This window comes from Saccopteryx leptura, chromosome 1 (genome assembly GCF_036850995.1).
Source record: "Saccopteryx leptura isolate mSacLep1 chromosome 1, mSacLep1_pri_phased_curated, whole genome shotgun sequence".
Taxonomy (NCBI): Eukaryota; Metazoa; Chordata; class Mammalia; order Chiroptera; family Emballonuridae; genus Saccopteryx; species Saccopteryx leptura.
In genome coordinates, this window is record NC_089503.1 from 94605795 (window position 1) to 94632512 (window position 26718).

Genomic DNA, 26718 nt, shown 5'->3' on the forward strand with positions numbered 1-26718 from the left:
GTACCAGACTCAGCAGCAGCGTAGCCGCTCAGTCACATTAATGTTTCTTATTAGGATAGGAGGTAACACTGACCAATACTCCAATACCTAAATCTATTGCATTTTGTCAAGGGAATGCCAATTAGTTTACTACAGGTAGTCACTTTTCCAGTTAATCTCTGCTCCCCAACATGACAAGAATATTTGGAGTCCAATGTGTTGTCTTTGCCTCTTCATTTCTTCCACTCTTCTGATTTTTCTTGATAGCTCAAGCATAGCTACAAAGGTACATAGCAAGCACCAAGCAAATGTTTTTTCAATGTTTAAACAAATAACCAAAAAAGGTTATGTTTGTTTAATATAATTCCAGTGAGATTAAGCAGAGGAAGGCTTCTTTAAGGAAAACTGGAGGAAACTGTTCAGAAGTGTTTCGGGTTGCACCACACCAAACAAAGCAAGGCAATAAACAAACGAGCGCTGATTGTCCCAGAATTGACTGCCTCAAGTGATATTTGTGAGTGTTAGGTAACAGAGAAAAGGAAAAAATGCGTATGGAGTACTATGGGCCTGGCACCAGCCCAGGCACCTTCTCATGCATTTTCTCTATATATTTAGTTGGAAAAACTGAGGCACAGAGAGTCTACTTCACACAGATAATAAAAAAGGGATCTAGGATTTGAAACCAGATTTAACTTGCTTTCCTCATCTACTCACCCATAAACCCCACTTTAATTCTGAGGGATGAGATGATATAGCATCAAAAACCCCTTTAGTTATGAAGGAAATAATTAGGCTCAGTTGCCCCAATCTAATTAAAACAAACAAATGAACAATCAAACAACTAGGTCCTTAACTTGAAAGGAAATTAGATTGGCTGAAAACATACCATTAGGCAATTGCTATATTTGATTACATCAATGCTAAAGATTTATGTTTAAGGAAGGGTATTATAGACAGAGTTAATTAAGAGATGATAGACTGGGAGGAAAGATATAGAATCAAAAAGCAATTCTTACCTAAAATATACTGGAACTTCTCGGTTCAATAGAGTAAGACAGGAATCACAATAGTGAATGGGCAAAGAAACCCAACTGTTTTTTAAAATAGATAAGATGGCTCTAACTCAGTAATAATTACAGATGTGAAATTAAAACAACCACTTTCTTCGCTTTTACTAAATCTGGGTGTAAATTGGATAACATTGACTCTTAACAAAGATGTAGAGAAGCAGGACCCTTATTCACGACTAGCAGAACTGTGAACTAATACAGGCATTGTGAGAAGCCATCTGGCAGTTTTCAATGAAATCAAGTCTGCCTCTACCCATGACCAACCAATCTCATTCCTGGGGATATATCCCAGATGCTTCCTCAGGTAAGTTCAGATGAGGATGTGGCTGACCTGTGTACATGAGGAGAGATGGGACACCTCTGTTTTGCACACTGTCGATGGACGATTCTATAGCAGTTAGGAGCAAGAAGCACACACAGCAACATAGATAAACTTGGAAAATAAGATGCAGAGTAAAAAAGGTAAAGAGAATGAGGTCTTTTATGCAGTAATACTTCAGTAAATTAAAGATTAAACTATATTTTACAAGAAAATAAATTTCAGCTTTATTTAGATATAATTGACAAAGTTGTAAGATATTTAGTGTACAATGTGATGATTTCATATATGAATACATTGTGAAAATATCTTCCCTATCTAGTTAATTAACCCATCCATCACCTCACATTTTTGTTGACGAGATCATTTACAGCAGGGGTAGTCAACCTTTTTATACCTACCGCCCACTTTAGTATCTCTGTTAGTAGTACAATTTTCTAACCGCCCACCGGTTCCACAGTAATATTGATTTACAAAGTAGGGAAGTAACTTTACTTTATAAAATTTATAAAGCAGAGTTAAAGCATATAATAATAATTACTTACCAAGTACTTTATGTCAGATTTTTGCTAAGTTTGGCAGAATAGATCTTTATAAAACAACTTACTATAGTTAAATCTATCTTTTATTTATACTTTGGTTGCTCCGCTACTGCCCATCATGAAAGCTGGAACATCCACTAATTGGCGGTAGGGACCAGGTTGACTACCACTGATTTACAGTCTACTTTCTTAGCAAATTTACATTTTATAATTCAGTGTTATATAATATAGTCACCATTATGCATTCAATTCTCAAACCTTACTTATCTTGGAGTTGAAGGTATATATCTTTTACCAGCCTCTCCCTGTTTCCTCCAACCTCAGCCTACTTTTATACTGTTTCTATGAATTTGACTGTTTTATTTTATTTTTTTAGATTATAAATGTAAATAATACCATGTAGTATTTGTTTTTGGCTTATTTCACTTAGCAGTCCCCTCCAGGTCCATCCATGTTGTGACAAATAGCAAGATTTTCTTCTTTTTAAAGGCTGAATAATTTTTGTGTGTGTTCATCCATTTATGGATACTTGGAGTGTTTTCATATCTTGGCTGTTGTGAATGATACTGTAATGAACACTAGAATGTGGATATTTCTTTGAGGTAATGATTTCATTTCCTGTGAATTACTAGATCATCTAGTAGTTTTCTCACTTTTTAAGGAACCTCCATTCTTTTTTCCACAGTGGCTAAAGCAGTTAAATTCCCACTATCAATGTACAAAGGGTTCCTCTTCTCTTTCTTGTCAGAATTTGTTATTCTTGCCTTTTTGATGATAGATATTTTAATAGGTGTAAGGTCACATCTCACTGTGGTTTTCATTTGCATTTCCCTGATGATTAGTGATGTTGAGAACCTTTTTCATAAAACTTTCCATTTGCATATTTCCATATAAACTGTCTATATAGATATTTGACCATTTGTAATTGGGTTATTTGTTATATTGCTATTTATTTGTATGAGTTTCCTGTATCAACCCTTTATTTGATAAATGGTTTACAAATATATTCTCCCATTCCATAGCTTGCCTTTTTATTTTGTAAGTGGTTTCTTTTGCTGAACAGAAGCTTTTTAGGTTGATGTACTTCCACTTGCTTATTTTTGCTTTTGTAGCCTTCAGTTTTGGTGTGAAATCCCCTCCGTCCCCCAAGTCATTGCCAGGGCTTATGTCAAGGAACTTACATGTTTTCTCCTAGGAGTTTTTAAAGTTTCGGGTCTTACATTCAAGTCTTTAATACAGTTTGAAGTAATTCTTGTGGATGGTAATTTTTCTCTAAGTTAGGTAGAATTTACCAGTGAAACCATCTTTATTGGGTGGTTTGAATATAGATTAAATCTCCTTACTAGTAATTGGCCTGTTCATATTTTCTATTTCTTCATCATTCAGTCTTGGTAGGTTATATGTTTCTAGGAATTTATCTAGTTCTAAATTTTCCAGTTTATTGAAAGTGTAATTGTTCCTAGTAGTTCCTGATGTTTATTTATATTTGTGTGGTATCAGTATTATTGTCCCTACTTTCATTTATATATTTATTTGAATTTTCTCTTTTTGTAAGTCTGGATAATAGTTTGTCTATTTTATTTACCTTTTTTAAAGCAGCTCATAGTTTTATCAATCTTTTCTATAATCTTTTTAGTATCTATTTTTACTTATTTTCACTCTATTATTTTTTTCTTTCCTGTTAACTTTTAACTTTTGGCTTAATTTTTTCTTCTTCTTCCTTTTCTTTCTTCTTTCCTCTTCTCCTAGTCTTCCTCCTCTTTATTCTTTTTCTCCTCCTCTTTCTTTTTTTCTTCTTTAGTGTTATGAGGTATAAAGTGAGTTGTTTATTTAAGATTTTTTTCTTAATGTAGGCATTTACCACTATAAAACTTTCCTCAAAGAACTGCTTTTGCTACATACCATAAGTTTTACTATGTTGGGTTTCCTTTTTTAAATTTTTTTATTTCTCTTTTGATACCTTCTTTCACCCAATGGTTGTTTAAAAGCATGTTCTTTAATCTCCGCATTCGTTTATGTTCGAATTTTCTGTCTGTAATTTCTTTCTGGTTTTATACCATTGTGGTCAGAAAAGCTGCTTGATATGATTTTAATATTTTTTAATTTATTAAGACTTCTTTTGTGTCCTAACACATGATCAATCCAGGAGAATATTTCATGTGTGTTTGAGGAGAATTAACCTTCTGCTGCTGGATGAATTGTTCTGTAAATGTCAAAGTTTATCTGGCTTAATGTGTAGTAAGTCTAATGCTTTTTTCTTGATTTTCTGCCTGGATAATTTATTCATTGTTGAAAATGAAATACTGAAGTTCCTAATGTTATGTATTGTTGTCTTTCTCTTAAGAGTTGTCAATATTTCTTTATATGTTTATTTAGGCGCTACTATGTTTGGTGCTTAAATATTTACTAATTTTATATCCTTAAGGTGAATTGACCCCTTTATAATTTATAATGATTTTCTTTGCCTCTTGCTACAATCTTTGAATTAAAGTCTATTTTGCCTGTTATAAACATAAATACCTCAGTTTCTTTTGGTTTCTATGTACATGGAATATCTTTTTCATCTCTTCTCTTTCAGTCTATGTGTGTCTAAAGCTGAAGGGAGTCTTTTGTATGGAAACTCTTGTATGGAGCATATGGTTTTGTCTTGCTTTGTTTTTATTCATTCAGCCACTCAATGACTTTTGATTAAATAATTTACTCTATTTAAGTTTAATATAATTATTGATAGAAATGAAATTACTAATTTTTTTGTAATTTACTTTCTTTTCTCATGCTCTCTTTCTTTGTTATTTGATAATTTTCTGTAGTAGTATTCTTTGATTTCTTTATCTTTATATTTTGTGTATCTACTATAGGTTTTTGTTTTTTGGTTACTATGAGGCTTACATAAGAGTTGTATTTATCAAGTTTTCATAATTTAATTATAATGTGTCTTGTTGTAGGTCTCTAGATTCATTTCTTTTGGGATTCCTGAATCTGGAGTCTATTTTATTTCTGCAAGTTACAGAAATTTTCAGCCATTATTTCTTTGAGTAAATTTTCTTCCCCTTTTTCTCTTATTTGGGGAGTTTTATAATACATAATCAGTCCTTCTTACAGTGTTCCATAAGTCCATTAAGTTATCTTAACTCTTTTATTTTTTAAAATATATGTTTTTTTGTTGGGTGAATATCATAACCCTGACTTTAGTTCACTGATCTATTTTCCACATGCTCTAGTCTGTTGTTTTACCCCTCTATTAAATTTTTCACTTTGGCTATTGTATTTTTTAGCTCTCTGAATTTGATATGTTACTTTTTAATATTTTCTATCTCTTTATTAAAAGTCTCACTTTGTTCATTCATTGTTCCCTTAACTTTGCCAAGTATCTTATGACCATTATTTATGACCATTTATTTTGAACTCTCCATCAGAAAAATCACTTATCTTCATTTCATTAAGGTCTATTTTTGGAGATTTATCTTGTTCTTTTGCTGTAATATTTTTTCTCTGTTTCTTCATTTCCCTTGACTCATTGTGTTGGTTTCTGTGCAGTAGATAAAATAGCATAACTCTCCTAGTCTTGACAAAATGGTCTCTTGTAAAAGATAAACCTCATCTATCAGGCTAGGCTAAGTTCCTGGTTGTCTCTCAAATATTTGATTGTCCAAGAAGCCTTTTATTTTCTCCATGGTTCCCAGTAGTTGAATGTGTGCAAAGACCTCTCAGTGTCCCAAAAGAAAGAATTATATTTGAAACCCAGATGCAGTCTGTTTTTTCTTTCTTCCTTTAAGACAGTACAAAATATATCTTTCACCTCTGGAGGTCAGAGGTCAAAAATGGGTCTTAGGGCTAAACTTAAAGTGTTGGCAGAGTTTTGTTCCTTTTGGAGACCCTAGGAAAGAATCCATTTTGTTGTCCTTCTAGAAATTACCTGGATTTCTGGCTCATGACCCATCCTCCATCTTCAAACTGCATCATCTCAAACTCTGCTTCTGTGACTGCATCTACTTTTGCAACTCTAATGCTTTTTCCTCTTTATTTTTTTAAAAAACTTTATTGAATTTATTGGGGTGACATTGATTAATAAAATTATACAGGGAACATACCTCAATGTAATAAATGCCATTTATAACAAACTTACAGCCAACATCATACTCAATGGGCAAAAATTAAAAGCAATCCCCTTAAGGTCAGGAACAAGGCAGGGGTGCCCCCTTTCACCACTCTTATTCAACATAGTCTGGCAGTCCTATCCACAGCAATCACACAAAAAGAAAATATAAAAGGCATCCAAATTGGAAAAGAGGAAGTAAAACTATCATTATTTGCTGATGATATGATATTGTACATAGAAAACCCTAGAGTCTCAGTCAAAAAACTACTGGACATGATAAATGAATTCAGCAAGGTGGCAGGATATAAAATCAATATTCAGAAATCAGTGTCATTTTTATACACCAACAATGAACTGTCTGAAAGGGGAATTAAGAAAACAATCCCTTTCACTATTGCAACAAAAAAATAAGGTACCTAGGAGTAAATTTAACCAAGGAGGTTAAAGACTTGTATTTGGAAATTATTAAACATTGATAAAGAAAATCAAGGAAGATACAAACAAGTGGAAGCATATACTGTGTTCATGCATAGGAAGAATAAACATCATTAAAATGTCTATATTACCCAAAACAATCTATAAATTCAATGCAATTCTTATTAAAATACCAAAGACATATTTCAAAGATATAGAGCAAATATTCCAAAAATTTATATGGAACCAAAAAAGTACATGAATAGCCTCAGCAATCCTGAAAAAGTAGAATAAAATGGGGGGGGGGTATCACACTTCCTGATATTGTTATACTACAAGGCTATCATACTCAAAACAGCTTGGTACTGGCATAAGAACAGGCATACAGATCAATGGAACAGAACAGAGAACCCAGAAACAAACCCACACCTATATGGACAATTGATATTTGACAAAGGAGGTAAGAGCATACAATGGAGTAAAGACAGTCTCTTTAACAAATGGTGTTGGGAAAATTGGACAGCTACCTGCAAGAAAATGAAACTGTATTACCAACTTACACCATTCACAAAAATAAACTCAAAATGAATAAAAGACTCAAATGTAACTTGTGAAAACATAAGCATCTTAGAAGAAAACATAGGCAGTAAACTTTCCAATATCTCTCGTAGCAATATTTCTGCTGATTTATCTTCACATGCAAGTGAAATAAAGACAGAATAAACAAATGGGATTATATAAAACTAAAAATCTTTTGCACAGCAGAAGACACCATTAACAAAATAAAAAGACAAACCACACTATGGGAGAACATATTCGACAATATATCTGATAAGGGGTTAATAACCAAAATTTATAAAGAACTTATAAAACTCAACACCAGAAAGGTAAACAATCCAATCAAAAAATGGGCAAAAGCAATGAATAGACACTTCTCCAAAGAGGACATACAGATGACCAATAGGCATATGAAAAAATGCTCAACATCACTAATCATTAGAGAAATGCAAATTAAAACCACAATGAGATACCACCTCACACCTGTCAGAGTGGTGCTCATTAACAAAACAACACATAATAAGTGCTGACGAGGGTGTGGAGAAAAGGGAACCCTCTTGCACTGCTGGTGGTAATGCAGACTTTCAGCCACTGTGGAAAAACAGTATGGAGATTTCTCAAAAAATTAAAAATGGAACTGCCCTTTGACCCAGCAATTCCACTTTTAGGAATATATATGAATACCAAATCACTGAATCAAAAGAAGAAATGTACCCCCATGTTTAGCAGCATTGTTTACAATAGCCAAGATGTGGAAACAGCCCAGATGTCCTTCACTGGATGAGTGGAATAAAAAGCTGTGGTACATATATACAATGAAATACTACGTGGCCATGAGGAGGAAGGAAATCTTACATTTTGTAACAACGTGGATGGACCTGGAAACTATCATGCTAAGTGAAATAAGCCAGGCAGAGAATGAAAAATATCATATGGCCTCACTCATTTGAGGAATCTTATGAACAGTGTGAACTGAAGAATGAAACAGAGGCAGAGGTAGGAGCAAAGGGACCAGAGGGAAAGTGGTCAGAAGAAAAGTGGAAAAGATGGGATCAGAGAAGGGAAAGAGATTAGTGAAATTATATATACATAACACAGTATTATAGAGAACAGGACACCAAATCCTGGAGGGAAGAGGGGAAGGCATTGGGGTGAGGGGGAAAAGGGGGGTCTGAGGGGAACACAAGAATGGAGGGAGATATATTCGGTGGTACACTTGAATCTATGTAAACACAATAAATTAAAATCATAAAAATTAAAAAAACTTTATTGAATTTATTGGGATGACATTGGTCAATAAAATTATACAGGTTTCAGGTGCACAGTTCTATAATATCTGTATATTGCATTGTGTGTTCACCATCCTAAACCAAGTCTCCCTCTATCACCATCTATCCCCCATCTAACTTACTCTGCCTTTCCCACTTTTCTTTCCCTCCTGCCGTCCCCACACTGTTGCCTTTGTCTACTAAATTTTTATTTGCTTTGTTTAATCCCTTCACCTTTCACCAGCCTTTAAACCCCATCCCCTCTGACAACTATTAGTCTATTCTCCATATCTATGAGTGTTCCTATTTTTTATTTATTATATTTCACATATAAGTTAAACCATATGGTACTTGTATATTTTTGATTATCTTATTTCACTTAGCATAATAATCTCCAGATTGATCCATGTTGTTACAAAAGAAAAGATCTCCTTTTGTACAGCTGAGTAGTATTTCATTGTGTAAGTGTACCAAAGTTTTTTCAACCACTCATTTACTGATGGACACTTGGACTGCTACCAGATCTTGGATATTATAAATAAAACTGCAGTGAACATAGGGGTGCATATATTCTTTCTAATTAAAGTTTCAGGTTTCTTTGAATACATTCCCAGAAGTGAAATTGCTGGGTCATAAGGCAGTACCATTTTACATTTTTTGAAGTGACTCCATACTGATTTTCACAGTGGCTGTAATAATCTGCATCCCCACCAACAATGCAGTAGGGTTCCCTTTTCTCCACATCCTTGTTAATACTTTTTGTTTATGGATTTATTGATGACAGCCATCCTGACAGGTGGGAAGTCATATCTCATTTTTGTCTTTATTTGCACTTCTCTGACAATATTTGATGCTGAGCATCTTTTCATATGACTATTGGTCATCTGTATGTCTTTTTTGAAGAAGTGCCCATTTCTTAGTTGAATTGTTTGTTTCTTTGGTGTAAAGTTTCATATAAATTTTGGATATCAAGCTCTTATCAGATGCATCAGTGAATATGTTCTCCCATGAGGTGGGCTGTCTTTTCATTTGTTGATGTTTTTTTTCCTGTTCAAAACATTTTTAGTTTGATGTAGTCCCATTTGTTTATTTTTTCTTTTTTCCCCTTGCCCAAGATGATATATCAGAAAAAATAATGCTATGAGAAAGTCTGAGATTTTGCTGCCTATGTTTTCTTCTAAAATTTTTATGGTTTTGAGTTTAACATTTAAGTCTTTAATCCATTTTGAGTTTATTCTTGTATAGGCTATAAAAAAGGTGGTCCAGTTTTATTTTTTTGTATGTATATGTTCAATTTTTTAAAAATACCACTTATAGTCTATTCAACCATTGGTCTGTGGACTGGTGCTGGTCTGCCAGAAATTTCATGTTGGTCTGTGAAAAAGTTAACCACTCTGATGTTGTTAATGTTATCTTTTGCTGTACAAAAGCTTTTTGGTTTGATATAGTCCCATTTGTTTATTCTGGCCTTTATTTTCCTTGCCTAAGATCAATCAGCAAAAATATTGCTTTGAGAGATGTCTGAGAGTCTACTGCTTTGTTTTCTTCCAAAGTTTTTATAGTTTTGTGACTTACATTTAATTCTGTTATCCATTTTGAGTTTGATTTTGTAAATGATGTAAGTTGGTGGTCTAGTGTTATTTATTTTTGCATGTACCTATTCAGTGTTCCCAACATCATTTATTAAAGAGACTGTCTTTACTCTATTGTATACTCTTGCTTCCTTTGTTAAATATTAATTGACCATAAAGGTATGGATTTATTTCTGGGTTCTCTGTTTTGTTCCATCAATCTGTAACCTTGTTCTTATGCTGGTTTCAGGCTATATAATCAGTTCTTATGCTGATTATAATGCCTTGTAGAATAGATTGATATCAGAAAATGTGATACCTTCCACTTTGTTCTTCATTTTCTAGATTGCTGAGGCTATTTGTGTTCTTTTTTGGTTCCTTATAAATTTTTGTAGTATTTGTTCTAGATTTGTGAAGTATGCCATTGATATTTTAATAGAAATTGCATTAAAAATTAAAATATTGCTTTCGGTAGTATGGACATTTTAATAATGTTAATTATTTCTATCCATTAATATGGTATATGCTTTTACTTCTTTGTATCTTCTTAAATTTCTTTCTTCAATGTTTTATAATATTTTGTGTATACATGTTTTACATCCTTGGTTACATTTATTTATAGATATTTGATTCTTTGTTGAAGTATAATAATTTTGAGTGAGATTGTTTTTATAGTTTCCCTTTCTAATAGTTTATTTTGGTGTATAAAAATGCAACTAATTTTTATATATTATTTTGTATTCTGCCACTTTACTGAATTCATTTATCAGTTCTAGTAGTTTTGTGTATATGTGTGTATGTGGAATCGATATACAGTATCATATCATATGCAAATAATGACATCTTTCCTTCTTCCTTTCCAGTTTAAATGCTTTTGATTTTTTCTTATTGTCTTATTGCTGTGGGTAGGGCTTCCAGTACAATGTTGAGAAAAAGTGGTGAGAGAAGATATCCCTCTTGTTCATGATCTTAAGGGAAATGCTTATAATTTTTTCCCATTGAATATGATCTTGTTTGTCGGTTTGTCATATATAGATTTTATTATATTGAGATATGATTCCTCTATTCCCACTTCAGTGAGAGTTTTGTTTTTTTTTATCACAAATGGGTGCTGGATTTTACCAAATGCTTTTTCTGCATCTATTGATATCATTGCTCATGTAGCTTTTATTCTTCATTTTGTTTACATGATACATCATGTTAATTGATTTGTGGATATTGTACCAACCTTGCATCTCAGAAATAAATTCCATTAGATCATAGTGTGTGATCTTCTTATTGTATTGTTGGATCCAGTTTTCTAATATTTTGTTGAGTATTTTAGCATCTATGTTTATCAGGGATATTGGCCTGTAGTTTTATTTCTTCTTTCTATATAGTATCATTTTCTGGTTGGGGGATTAGCATCACGCTGGTCTTGTAAAAAGAGTTTGAGAGTTTTCCTTTTTTTGAAAATAATTTTTGAATTGTTTGTGAACGAGAGGTATTAGTTCTTCTTTGAATGTGTGGTAAAATTTGCCTATGAAGCCATCCAGTCCAGGACTTTTGTTTGCTGGAAGATTTCTTTTATTATTACTGCTTCAGTTTCACTGGTTGCAATCTGTCTATTCAGATTCTCTGATTCATCCTGATTTACTTTTGGAAGATGTTATGTTTCTAGGAATTTATCCATTTTTTCCAGATTGTCCAATTTATTGGCATATAGTTGTTCATAATGTTTTCTTACAATCTATTATATTTCTGTGATGTCAGTTGTCACTTCTCCTCTTTCATCTCTTATTTTATTTAATTGGGTCCTCACTCTTTTTCTTGATAAGTCTGGTGAAAATTTATCAATCTTGTTTACTTTTTCAAAGAACCAGCTTTTGGTTTCATTGAACTTTGTATTGATTTTTTAGACTCTATTTTATTAATTTCTGCTCTGATCTTTAATATTTCTTTCTTCCTACTCACTTTGGACTTTGTTTTTCTTTATGTGTAAAGTTAGATTGTTAATTTGAGATTTTTCTTGTTTCTTGAGATAGGCCTATAATGCTATGAATTTTCCTCTTGCAACTATTTTCACTGTGTCTTATAGACTTGGGATTGTTGAGTTATCATTTTCATTTGTTTCAAGATATTTTTTTTGTATTTTTCTGAAGTGAGAAGTGGGGAAGCAGAGAGACAGACTCTCGCAGGTGCCCAACCAGAATCCACCCAGCGTGCCCAGTAGAGGATGATGCTCTGCCCATCTGGGGAATTGCTCCATTGCAACTGGAGCCATTCTAGTGCCTAAGGCACAGATCATGGAATCATCCTCAGCACCCAGGCCAACTTTGCTCCACTGGAGCCTTGGCTGCAGGAGGGGAAGAGAGAGACAGAGGAAGGAGAAGGAGAAAGGTGGAGAAGCAGATGGGCGCTTCTCCTGTTTGCTCTGGCTGGGAATTGAATGCCAGGCCTATGCTCTACCACCGAGCCAACCAGCCAGGGCCTGTTTCAAGGTATTTTTGATTTTTCCCTAGATCATTTTTTATTTGTCTTTTTTATTTAATTAATTGTATTTACATAGATTCTAGGGTTGCCCCAAATGCATCCCCCCCTATATTCCACTCAACAACTCCCTTGCCACCCTCCCTACAGAGCCCTTCCCCCTTCCGTTCAGGTTTATCCCATCCTATCATCCCCTTTCCCTCTGTCCTCTTTTCATTTGTTCCCTTTGATCCCTCCTCTGTCTCAATTCCATTCCTCAGTTCTCATTGTTCCTTGGATTCCTCAAATGAGTGAGGTCATATGATATTTTTCTTTCTCTGTCTGGCTTATTCCACTTAAAGCCAATGTGGAAAACAGTATGCAGATTCCTCAAAAAATTAAAAATGGATCTACCTTTTGACCCAACCATCCCACTTTTAGGAATATATTCTAAGAACACCATATCACCGGCTGAAAAAAAGAAATATACCCCATGTTTATGGCAGCATTATTCACAATAGTGAAGATCTGAAAACAGCCCAAGTGTCCATCAGTGGACGAGTGGATTAAAAAGCGGTGGCACATATATATAATATAATGGAATACTATGGGGCCATGAAAAAAAAGGAAATATTACCTTTTGCAACAACATGGATGGATCAGGAAACTATTATGTTAAGTGATTTTTCCCTAGATCTTATTGTTAACTTATTTATCTTTTTTCCCCCCATTGATTTGGGAAAGAGAAAAGATAGGAGGGAAAAAAAGAGAGAGTTAGAGAAACATCCATTTTTCCACTTAGTTGATCTATTTAGTTTTGTACTCATAGGTTGCTTTTAGTATGTGTCTTGACCAGGGATCAAACCTATAACCTCAGAATGTCAGTACCATGCCTTATCAGCTGAACCACCTGGCCAGGGTTGCATTTACTGGCTTTTAAAAAAAATGATTTTATTTATTGATTTTAAAGAGAGAGGAGAGAGAGTGTTAGGGTAACAGAAGTATCAACTAATAGCTATTTCATTTTAGTTGTTCATTGATTGCTTGTTGTATATGTCTTGACCAAACAAGCCCAGGGCTTCAAACTTATGACCTCGATATTTCAGGTCGAGGCTTTATCCACTGTGCCAGGCCCATTTACTATTTAACCCTTTGAGTAGTGAGTTTTTTTCATGCTCACTGAACCCCAGGAGTGAGATTTTTTTTCAAAAAATGAAATTAGTTACAGTTACAGTTTTATTAACTTAAAATTATGTTTGTTTGATAATCAATTTTTGGAAACAAAAAGAACATACATTTGCCTTTTTTTAATATTGCCTTGCATATTTTTAAAATAAATCGTTCGTGCTCTGGATGGTCAGGAGGCATGAGGACATACATGAATGTTCGTACTACTCAAAGGGTTAATAATATGTTATTTAGCCTCCATGTCTTTGTGTGTTTTTTTGAGATTCATTTCCAGTTTCATATCATATGATCAGAGAAGATGCTTGATATAATTTCAATCTTTTAAAATTTAGATATTTGTGTGCTAACGTGGTCTATCCTGGAAAATATTCTATGTACACTTGAAGAAAATGTGTATTCTGCTGCTTTGGGATAAAATGCTCTGAAGATATCAATTAAATCCAGCTGATCAAATGTGTCATTAATGGCTGTCATTTCCTTGTTTCTTTTCTGTGTGGAGGATTTATCCAATGACGTCTAAACCCTTCACTCCTCAGAAAGAAGCTAAGAGTTGAGCATTCCCTGTCAATCATATGGTACTCTGCCAGAAGTGAGGTTTATGGTGAGAGTCTGCCTCAGCCTTTCCTACCTGTTTCAATGTGGGTATCTTCTCATTTGCCTGATGTGTAGAGGTCATTAAGCCAGTTTCTGGATTTCTTTTTTATTTCTTTTTAAAATTAGGACACAAGGTTTTCTTCAAATATTTTTGGAGTGAGGGGACACCACACTTTCTACTCAATTAAGAGAAACATTTTTAACAGTACAGCCAGCAGCTCAGACTCCTTTCCGTGGGTTCTCACAAAATGTGCTTCTCTGGGCAGAGCAGAATGGTCCTTCAGTTGAACCCAGGTAACTTTTTCTTTGGTTTCCTTCTTTTTCTGGTTAATATCCCCTCACACTCTCAGGGAGCTATCTTGGCTCTTAGAGTGTTTAATATGCTCAATATATACATTAATTATATACATTAATTGTCTTGACAAGAATCTTTCCCTTGTTTGTTTATAACAATGCCCACTGCATGCTAGGTGATGACATTGTAGACTCCTCCAGTTTTGCCGAGGGAACATTTGCAGAGAATTCCTTTATGAACAGTGCCCATTGCTTTGATGTCTATAATATCATCTTTCTTGTAGATGTACATGTGTTTGGCCAAAGGAACAATTCCATGTTTTCTAAAAGACCTAGAGGACATATAGTGGGTGCTTTTCCTCTTGCTCTTTGTCTTGGTTATTTTAGTGAATTGCTAGATGAAGGTGGTTCTGGCCACAAAGAAAGCTTGCATTTCTTACAGAGGTCATCACTGTACATTTTCTATGTTAATGAGAGGAGGAAAATACAGGAGCCTCCTGTTTAAAGAAAGAAAATAGATGTGGTTCTGTCTGACCAGGGTGATGCAGTGAATTAAACATTGACCTAGAATACTGAGGTAACCAGTTCAAACGCCAAGGTTGCTGGCTTGAGTGCAGATTCTTAAGCATGGGGTTGCTGGCTTGAGCGGGGAATCATCTACATGAGCCCAAAGCTCACAAACTTGAACCCAAAGGTAACTGCCTTGAGCAAGGGGACACTGGCTCAGCCCCAGTCAAGGCATGTATAAAAAGCAAAGCAATCAATGCACAAGTAAAGTGAAAGCAACTATGAGTTGATGCTTCTCACCATTTCTCCCTTTCTGTCTCTTACTCTTTCTAAAAAAAAAAAAAAAAAAAAAAAAAGATGTGGTTCTTAACTTCTAACATATCTAGTTTTTGAGATTTAAACTCCTAAAAATGCATATTGAAATTTCATATAATTTTTCAATAATAGATGCATAGATTGCTTTATCAGATGTGTTTCTAAAGTATAAAAGCTTTATGTACCTATAATTATTCTAATGTGTTAAAGACTAAGTTGAATATATGGAAGAAGTCTATAATGTTTTCATTAGAGCAAAAAATTATTTTGTAAACAGAACAATTATTATACCTGTTTCTTACTTTGTCTTTTTGCACCTGAGATTTACAGAAGTAATGACCATCCATTTGATGAAGCCCTTCATGATTTTATTGCATACTTCATTTTTCAAGGAAGATTACTGAGGGATGGTAAAGTTACAGAGTAAAAATAAGGCTGACCTATAATTAGCTCACTTTTTTATGAATACTGAGATTTGCAAAACACTTTCCTCTTCATGAAGATCTTTAAAAGATGGGTTAGGAAAATTAAATGGATGTAAGTCTGTGTGGTGAAAATCCACCTTTATTCTAAATGAAATAAACAGGCATGTCCAGGGAGGGTGCAAGCAAGAGCCTGGTTGCACGTGTGTGGCCAGAAAATTGGCAGAGATGGAGGCAGGGCTGATATGAGGCAGGAATATTTTAAATGAATGCCAGAGAGACAGGATATTTTCATGAAGGTCACTACAAGAGGTGGGTACGTGTGGCTGGGACTACTTGACACTGACTCCAAAACAATTAATGAAGTGATTGGCTCTGTTTAAACTGAGAGGTCAGAACCACTCACCAAGAACCTGAAATGGTGACAGCTCCCTTTTTGAGGCAAGAAGACATAAATCTCAGAATCAGGTATTTCATTTCATAGTGATGTAGCATCTAGACAACATTCGAGAATGAATCTAATCAGATGTAGTTCCCCAATTGTGCAATGTAGAGTGCATTTTAAGTTTGCCATTAAAGACTTCCCTTTGGGCCTGACCTGTGGTGGCACAGTGGATAAAGCGTCAACCTGGAAATGCTGAGGTCGCCGGTTCAAAACCCTAGGCTCGCCTGGTCAAGGCACATATGGGAGTTGATGCTTCCAGCTCCTCCTCCTCTCTCTCTCTCTCTCTCTCTCTGTCTCTCTGTCTCTCTCTCTCTGTCTCTCCCTCTCCTCTCTAAAATGAATAAATAAATAAAAATTTAAAAAAAGACTTCCCTTTGTATTTAGCTCAGTTCCAAGGTGGCATTGGGAGCTGGTGACTAGCAGAACTATGGAATCTACTGGAATACATGTCGCCTGGTCAAGGCACATATGGGAGTTGATGCTTCCCCCCTCCCCCCTTCTCTCTCTCTGTCTCTCCTCTCTCTCTCTCTCTGTCTGTCTGTCTGTCTCTCCCTCTCCTCTCTAAAATGAATAAATAAATAAAAATTTAAAAAAAGACTTCCCTTTGTATTTAGCTCAGTTCCAAGGTGGCATTGAGAGCTGGTGACTAGCAGAACTATGGAATCTATTGGAATACATGTCACTTGTTATATGATGAATATTTGTCACATATATATATATTTTTTTCAATAATTTTATTTTTTTAATGGGCGACATCAATAAATCAGGATACATATATTCAAAGATAACAAGTCCAGGTTATCTTGTCATTCAGTTATGTTGCATACCCATCACCCAAAGTCAGATTGTCCTCTGTCACCTTCTATCTAGTTTTCTTTGTGCCCCTCCCCCTCCCCCTTTCCCTATCCCTTTTCCCCCTCCCCCCGTAACCACCACACTCTTATCAATGTCTCTTAGTTTCACTTTTATGTCCCATATGTATGGAATAATGCAGTTCCTGGTTTTTTCTGATTTACTTATTTCGCTTCGTATAATGTTATCAAGGTCCCATCATTTTGCTGTAAATGATCTGATGTCATCATTTCTTATGGCTGAGTAGTATTCCATAATGTATATGTGCCACATCTTCTTTATCCAGTCATCTATTGACGAGCTTTTTGGTTGTTTCCATGTCCTGGCCACTGTGTCACATATATTTATGGCTCAGTATCTTCTTGTTTGGAGATATCATAGGAACCTAACTCTCTCCATGATGCAAGTTGTCTCAGCCTCCCTTGTAGTTAAGGCACAAGCATATAAGTCAGGATTTACCAATCAGATGCAGCTGCTCTGATTTGGAGTCAGGAGCTAGGAGTGCTGGGTAGCTAGGATGGAGGAACATGAATTTTCAGGGACAACAGTAATAACAACTCAATGGCTACATCCACTGACGAGTACCTATGATAGTGGTGGTGGTTGTAGCGGGATGTCTGGGGTTCAGAAGTGACAATGTTCTCAGTGATTTGGCTTTGCAGCATGAGGATTTTGGCTATGGTACAGGTTAATGCATTAGCTACCCTTGTTCTTAACTGTTTTCCAAGTCTGGACTTCCTGGAAACTGTGATTATCCAGTAGCCTTTCAATAAATTTGTTTTCTGCTTATGTCAGCTAGAGTTGGCTTCTGTTACAACCAATAAAGCAGACTGATACAGGATATATAGCCAGCTTTCTGATGGTAATGGCTTTCTGGAATCAGGTTTGTGGCCTGTGGCTTACTTATTTCTGATTTGTCTCTGAAAGAGTCTAAAGCTATTTTATAAATAGCTTATCATCATAATCTTTTAACCCTGTTGATTTCAATGTCATATCTTTAACTTATTCACAAAATCAATATTTAATAAATACCTACTATGTGCCAAATATTATGCTAGAAATAAAGTTGATCAATAGCTGTTGGTCTCATGGTGCTCACTGTCTGAGAAGGGAGATGTACAAAAAAAAATGGGGATTCAACATTGTTAATGTGGAAGACAGTGGACTAGAGGAACATATAAGATCATCTGACTCAGCATGTAGTATATCTTCACCTGAATGTTCTACTTTAGTCTTAAATTTATCTTTAATTTCTACTTCTGCTCCATCACTTTATTTCATTATTATTAATTTTCTGTTCATTTAGTTACCCAAATTGCAAACTAAAGACACATACTTACAAACCACACCTGAAACAATAGTTTCATGAATACTTAATGTAATGATCTCTATTATTTTCTATCCTATTTTATTATAATTCATGTTTCAAAAAATGCTCACAATAGTGAAGATCTGGGAACAGCCCAAGTGTCTGTCAGTGGACAAGTGGATTAAAAAGCTATGGTACATATATACAATGGAATACTATGGGGCCAGGAAAAAGAAGGAAATCTTACCTTTTGCGACAACATGGATGGACCTGGAAACTATTATGTTAAGTGAAATAAGCCAGGCAGAGAAAAAAAAATATCATATGACCTCACTCATTTGAGAAATAGAATGAACAATGTTAACTGAGGAACAGAATTGAGACAGAGGAGAGATCAAAGGGACCAGAGGAAAAGAAAACAGAGGGAAAGGGGATGATAGGATGAAATAAACCTGAAGGGAAGGGGAGAGGGTGCCATAGGGAAGGGGGTAAAGGAGAGGTTGAGGGGAATATCGGGGAGGGGGGATGCATTCGGGGCAACACTAGAATCTATGTCAACACAATAAATTAAAATAAAAATAATAAAGTCAATTTACAGCAAAAAAAAAATGCTACTTGAAATCCACTGATTTGATGATATGACTCACTAATATTTTTTATTGCCCATTCTTAGAAAACTGCTTTCTTCTATATGTTCAAACTTTTACTTCCAACTAGATTTTTATTTTTATTAAAGCATGGCTCTTCCATGTTTAAATACTGGTAGCATCAACAATAAACAAACTTCCTTCAACCCACATTCCCCTTAATCTCTAGGCTCACCATAGCCGAGAGAATGCCCATTTTCTTCTCCATTCACTCAGATTTAGCCTTCGTTACTAGTATGCCAGAGAAACTGCTGTTTCTAAGGTCACTAGCTGCCCCCATATTTCTAAATCCAAAAGATATTCAGGGTGGGCAAAAGTAGGTTTACAGTTCTGAGTACATAAAACACAGTTCATTCTTTTATTTTTATTTATTAATTATTGTATTATTTTTCATACAAATAACTATAAACCTTCTTTTGCCCACCCTGTATTTAGTCTTTGTCGCTGATGATCTCCCTCCTTCAGAAATACTTCTGAGCATGGTTGCTATGCTCCCTATCTCCTGGGTTTTGTTTTACTTCTTTGGTCTCTCCCAATCTTAGGTTCTCTTTTCAGGATCATCATCTTCCATCTGGAAATTGAAAATTTCTCAAGATCTTTAAATTTTTTCCTCACTCTGTAGTCTCATTCTCACTGCTTTAATATCTACCGGCTTATGTCTCCTATACAGGTATCTCCTGCCTGAGAATTTCTCAACCTTGTCATTATAGACCAGGGGTTCCCAAACTATGGCCTGCGGGCCGCATGCGGCCCCCTGAGGCCATTTATCCAGCCCCCGCTGCACTTCTGGAAGGGGCACCTCTTTCCTTGGTGGTCAGTGAGAGGAGCATAGTTTCCATTGAAATACTGGCCAGTTTGTTGATTTAAATTTACTTGTTCTTTATTTTAAATATTGTATTTGTTCCCATTTTGTTTCTTTACTTTAAAATAAGATATGTGCAGTGTGCATAAGAATTTGTTCATAGTTTTTTTTTATAGTCTGGCCCTCCAATGGTCTGAGGGACAGTGAACTGGCCCCTGTGTAAAAAGTTTGGGGACCCCTGCTATAGACATTTGAGGCAGCATTGTTCTTTGTTGCAGAGGCTGTCCTATGCCTTGTAGAATATTTAGCAGCATCTACCACCTACTAGATACAATTAGCAACCCTCAATCTCCCCTTGTGACAACCAAAATTTCATCAAACATTGTCAGCTGTTCTCTGGCGGGCAAAGTCAGTGTCCTACCCTGACCTCTCATCTGTACACTAGGCTGCATTTCCAACTACCAAGTCAACATTTCCACTTGGATGTTTCCAAGACATCTCAGATTTACCACATCAAAATTGAATTTAGCTTACCTATCCCCCACGGTTAACTTATCTATCAATCTTGATGCTCTGCTAATAATGCATTCATTCAGGGCCTCAAGCTAGAAAGCTTAACATCATGCTTGACATCTCCCTCTCTTTCATCACCATTCTTCTGTTTACAAGCTCAAAACCCATGGAAATCACTGGAAGTTCAAAAACCCTTGCCTCTTTTTCTTCACATACTTTTCTCTAAATGCTCTGTTTTGTTCAAGTTATTTTTCTCCTAAAAATTTTTCACATTTTGCCTTTTCTTTCCTCCTTGGTACTGACCTTCCCACTTCATATTTGAATAATCCCAACAGGCATTTTATCATACTCTTCTCTGGCTCCAGTCTCTCCCTCCTCCCCTACTAATATACATATAAACCCAGAGATATTTTCCTGAAATTCTTTCCATAATTTTAAAATTCCATGTTTATTATTCATTCCTCTATTCAATGCTCAGAAACTGACCCTGAATCTTTCTTGGTTGAGATCCTTCAGTCTGGTTTTTATAGCTTTTCCAAATCCGATAGTCCTCCATCAGGACCTATTGCTGCCCCCATCCAAATATGCTCTCTGCTACTGTCATACTGATCTCCTCATCAGTATCTCTTGGATATTTGCACATGCTGTTCTCCCCACCTGCAACTCTGCTGCCTTTTCCACCCACTGAAATCTTCATCTCTGAGGGCTAGCACAATAAATCTTCCCTCAGCCAAACTACTCTATAGAGTGCTCTCTTACTATTAACCTCTAATTTATACTTTTGGTTAATACAAATTTTGTCTTAATTGTTTAATTTTTAAAAGTTTTATGGATACTAGGTTTTCTACTTCCAACTTGATTGCAAGTTTATTAAAAGCAAGGTCTTCATCCTACATGTTGTCTGCACTTTTCATTTCATTGATCAGAATGACCAGTACATAGTACATTTTAATAAATATTTGAATAAATGTTGCTAGGTTTTCTTTTAATTTATTGATTTTAGAGATGAAAGGAAGAGAGAGAGAGAGAGGAACAGAGAGAAAAGAGAGAGAGAGAGAAACATTGATTTGTTGTTCTACGTTTTTATGCATTCATTGGTTGCTTCTTATAGATGCCCTGACTGGGGATCAAACCCACAACCTTGGTGTATTGGGATGATGCTCTACTAACTTAGCTACCCAGCCAGGGCCAATGTTGCTAGGTGTTAAAAAATCTTCTAGAGAAGGCAGAAGGCCTTTTTCAGTCATTTTTCCCCAGAAAGTTCTTCTTCATGCCCTTACACACTCCCTTCTTTTATAGGTTACACCTCACTGTCTTGTTTTGAACTTACAGAAATAAAGTTAAAAACTTACTTTTTTATGAACATAAAAACCTATGTCCTCCTTTTACCTCATTGAAGTTATGTTTTAAAAATATCACATTGCAGTAGAGATTTAAATAAATTTATTGAAATAATTTATTCTCTACTTGCAGATGTTAAGACTGTTCCCTTGAAATTACTTTGGGAATACTTTCCTTCTTCTTTATAAGAGAGGGATAAGAAATGGAAGTACCATTGGAAGCCAATTACACTCAGGGTCAATGTCAACTAAAAAAAAACCCCCACCATAATGATCAGAAGAATGGGCCTATCTCAGAACAGAGTGTAGGCATTCTGATTAGGCTCCCATAATCACTTTCTGTGGGAGGGAGTTTTAATATTTGAAGGTTATAAAGGTGAACTCAAGCTGAGTGCAGTATATGAAAACAGTCTACTTTTGCTAAGCAAATTACTTTGGGAATGATTCATGCTGGATTTTGGAAGGGCTGTGCTGGCTCTCAGAGGAGAAGGCTGAGGGAAAGCTGTAGTTTCTGCCAGTGCGATGTCACTTACCCATTCGAGCTCCATCAATCAGTAGTGGATGTCAGAAATGAGATTGAATGTCCTGATTTCTCTGATAATGAAGGAGATGAAGATATCCTGGAGAATGGCCAGAGTAGAAAAGGCTTTGGATCATAACATTCTCCCATTAATATACATTCTGCAGTATTTTCTCTAAGATCATGCTTAGTATTCACTCTCAAACATTCTCTAGAGAGCTTAGATAATTTTGCAAATAACATCCCATTCACTGTGTATATTTGGCAGCAGAACCACGAATTGTGGGCTCATCTCCAGATTTGGGATGTAAATAAACAAGGTTAATGTTTAGACTTAAATGAAATTCATCTAGCACTTGTCGTGTGCCAGACACTGTGCTGTTTTTATAGTTGAAGCTTTCATGTAATTTTTCCAGTGACTTTGTGAAATACATATTAGCCTTCCCATTTTACAGGTAAGTGAATTGAGGCTCAGAGAAGTTATACAGTTTGTCAAAGACAACTTATGAGAATCAGATTTCTGGATGAAAATGAATGTTATTTAATTTCAGATCTCATATTTATTTCACAATGCCCTAAACAAAGTCTTGTAAATGTGCCAAACCTCATGAAACTCAAGTTCTATTCCAGTTTAAAATTAGCAACCACTTGAGATAAAGTGAGTATGTTATTCTACAACTCTCTGTTTTTCATATGTGAACTAAATGAGGCATAAGCCATATGATTTCAAATTATACAAACTGCGATTTGATTGAAATTATTTTCATAGCATATTAACTCACACATTTATACATAACTGTGCATGATAAAATAGTACAAACAGGTATTAGACCAGGAATCTCACATTTGAGGACCTCAAGACACATGGGGTCTGTACTTATACTTTAACTGATCACTGTAATGTACTTCTCTTTATTTTAAATTGTTTTGAGATTATTATTAGGTAATTTATTTCTGGCTTTATCACACCCTAATCATTACTTACAGCCGATTCACACCATTCTGTGCCTTGCTTGACCTCTGAAAGCATTTGAATTTGAATTTCTAATTAAAACCTTCAGAAGCCATTATAATTTCATTTTAGGATCTAGAGATTTCATTGCCTGAGAATCCTAGACTTCACCTTAGAGAACAGAATAATCATATAAATGATTAATTTCACTGTAAACTAGATTCTGCTAGGATAGTAATATTTAAGACATAGTTCTTAGTCTCCAGGAGCTCAAAGACTAGTGAGGGGATAAATATATAAAACATCTATATCATGTAACACAAGACATATGCAGAGGTAAAAAGACACTGTATACTAAAGGTAAAAAAATATATATAATGGTGAAGGCTTCAACAGAGCACATCACTTCTGAATTGTGTCTTGAAATTATAGCAGAAGTTGGCCAAAGTAGGTAGGAAAGGCCATTACTGACACATGAGAAAGCATAAATGTGTTAAAGTACATGACTTGATGGAGTAAGAACAAGTTGTCTGGTTGTGGTTGTGATTATGACATCATGTGCATGGGAATAATGGTAAGAGTTGAAATAAAAAAATGGGAATGTTGTACAGAATATGAAAGATCTTGCATATTGTACTAACAAGTTTAGATTTTATTCTATAGATAATGGAGAATTATTAAATAATTTTAATTGGTGAATTAATATGCTTGGATTTGTGTTTTTGGAAGAAATTCTTTGAAGTTAAAATTAGGAGAAAAGATAGTCAAGACAGAGATTGTGGTGGGAGCTTATTCAATAACACAGATAAGAAATATGAGGGTTTGAACTGAGGAAATGGCAATGGGTAAGAAGACATATAGTTTTAAGGGATTATTAAGAGAGAGGATGGACCAGATTGATAAAGGATAGAGGAGTAGGCTAGGTATGGTGATCTGGGCTGAAAATGGACTGCTGCTGCATTCTGGTCTCACTCAGGGGTGACCAAAAGAGATAGTGGTAAAGCAAACATTTTCCTAGAGGATGGAACTTTGGGCAGTATACCTTATCATTCACTTTGTCTGGAGAGAGAAGTGGCCCACGATAAAGATATACTGAATTGTTGGCTGTGGTAAATGGCTTGGTTGGTTGATCAGGGCCTTGAAAGGAGCAAGATAAGAATATTAAGAGAAAAGAAGGTTTGGGAAGAAAAATATGGGAATGAACACATGATATGAAGATTGCTGTATTATATGTTAGTATCCACCAGAAAGTATCTCCTGCAGAGTGCCACCAAACAACCAAATGAATATGATGGTATAAATAGTAGATGTCAACTTGCCTCTGTTCTTGGCTTTCCTTGTGTTTACATGATAGGCTAATGAATGAAGTAGTAGAGAAGGAGGTCTAACTAAGGCTTATCCAACTTCTGCTGCTGTTGAATGTCTGACCTTCCAGTAACAAAGAACAATGCTGAACCTCTTGATACAGTACCATTCATTGAATGCCATCTAGTTACTTGGAGGCAGCTTTGATTAATCTAATTTATTTTACCTTAGAATGGAATATGTTTCTTTTGATTTGGACTGATACACATACTGGGTATGACTTTGTCTTCCTGCCTGTAGGCTTTATCCCAACATCACTATCTGAAGCCTCGTAAAATGTCTGATTTACTGATATGGGATGCCACATAACATTGCCTCAAGTCAAGAGACTATTTCTTAGCAAAGGAGCAATGGCAGTAAAAACATAACCAGAGAAACTTCTGGTCTTTCCACTTAGCATGCATCACCTTAGCATGACACCCTGTGATTATAAGATGTTATTTTTCAGGATGTAGTATATCCTTAAATCTTAGACCATTGTATGGTGATGTGTCCCCAGTTAATAAATCTAATAATCAAGGAGTAGAAATAGGAATGATTCCACTTCCCATCATTCCCAATGACCCACTTAAGAAACTGTATTTCTTATTCCCTTTTAATTTACATTTTTGTACATACAAGACCTGGGTCCTATAGTAAGAGTCCCATTCAATTTAAATCCACAACTACCTCTTGGTCACTGTGTAATCCTAGTGTTAGAAGACCACTAAGCAAGAGTAATTGTATCTGATAATCATGAACAGGCAGGGCTGCTGTTATGTAGTGGAGGCAGAGGAATGTGGTTAGAGAGTCAGTGTTCTATGGGAGTGGGAGGAGCTCTTAACTATTAATGGCAATTTCCAGAAACTATGGTCTGATAAGTGCCAGGTCTCCAGGGTTCAGAACCTTCGGGAAGAGGATCTAAATATCTTGCGGGGCAAGTCAGCTAGAAATCCTAGCCAAGATGGAGAGGAATCTAATATGGATAATGGAGGAAGGAGATGATGAGTACCACTTACGGTCTCAGGACCAACAATAGCAGAAGTGGCAGCATTTCCTGTCACTAATTCTTTTCTTAGAAGTCTTCTAGAATTGTGGCCAACTAGAGTTCTCAGTAAGCTGTGCCTCATTAGTGTGAACCAATAGAAGTAAGTAGATTTAAGCAGTACAAGAGTTGAATTAGTTACATTGCCCTGACCAGATCCTCTTCACCAGTTTTTCTAGCTGCTGAAGACTCATGACTGCCTTTCTTCTCTGCTAAATAGGAGGCTTTTTTCCCCCCAAAGTAATATTTCCAGCCTCATCTCCAGGAGAAGCCAGCAGCCAATTATTTACCCATATGGTAGTACAGGAAGCTGGTAAACTTGAGTAAAGGTGCTACCACTAGTTAGCAGCATAATATATACTCTTGTTTAACATGTTTTTTCTTTTTTTGTGTGTGACAGAAATAGAGAGAGAGAGGGGGGGGGGGATAGGGACAGACAGACTAGAAGGGAGAGAGATGAGAAGCATCAATTCTTCATTGCAGCACCTTAGTTGTTCATCAATTGCTTTCTCATATGTTCCTTGACTGGGGAGCTACAGCAGGGCAAGTGACCCCTTGCTCAAGCCAGCGACCTTGGGCTCAAGCCAGTGACCTTTGGGCTCAAGCCAGCAACCATGGGGTCATGTCTATGATCCCATGCTCAAGCCAATGACCCTGTGCTCAAGTTGGTGAGCCAGTGATCTAGCCGGATGAGTATGTGCTCAAGCAAGTGATCTGAAGGTTTTGAACCTGGGTCTTCTGCATCCCAGTCCAATGCGTCGCTGCCTGGTCAGGCTAGCATGTTTTTCCTTACTCTGCTTTCTTTACTTCTTTTCTCATGTGAGTGGATTACTAGTAAATCACTTGAACAGGAATTCTGATCTCAGTCTCTGCCTCTTAGGAACCTGACTTGAGTCAGCTTGGAGGGATAGGAAGGAGAAGCCCATAAGTAAGAGTTAACTGTGTGCATGGATGAGAATGCTCAGGAGAACAGATAAAATGAGAAGAGGAATGAAGAAAAACTTTGAAGAGCACTAGGTTTGAATGGGAGTTCAGAAAAAGAATTTAGAGCAGAAGATAGTAAAAGAGAGGGAGAAGGGAACAGTGGGAAAATAGTAGAAAAAGGGTTAGAGTATATTTCAAGTCTCATCAACTTCTCTGGATCATAACAAGTGCCTACCTCCTTTCTTGGATGTAGAAGCCAAAGAAGAATTTAACAAAAAAGATGATCAATTATAATGATGAGAGATGAGACGAGGCTGTTAGATTTGGTGACTAGAAATTAACTAGTATCCTCAGGAGTAGTGTCATATTTACTATAGTAACTCTGTGTATTTATGAATCAGTTAATACTTATGACACCACTTACGGGATTCTATGCT

General features: G+C 35.7%; 1 pseudogene; it reads right to left on the reverse strand.

Moving 5' to 3' along the window:
* Positions 1 to 14226: 14226 nt before the first annotated feature.
* On the reverse strand, positions 14227 to 25442 carry LOC136388095 (large ribosomal subunit protein eL21-like; annotated as a pseudogene).
* Positions 25443 to 26718: the final 1276 nt, after the last annotated feature.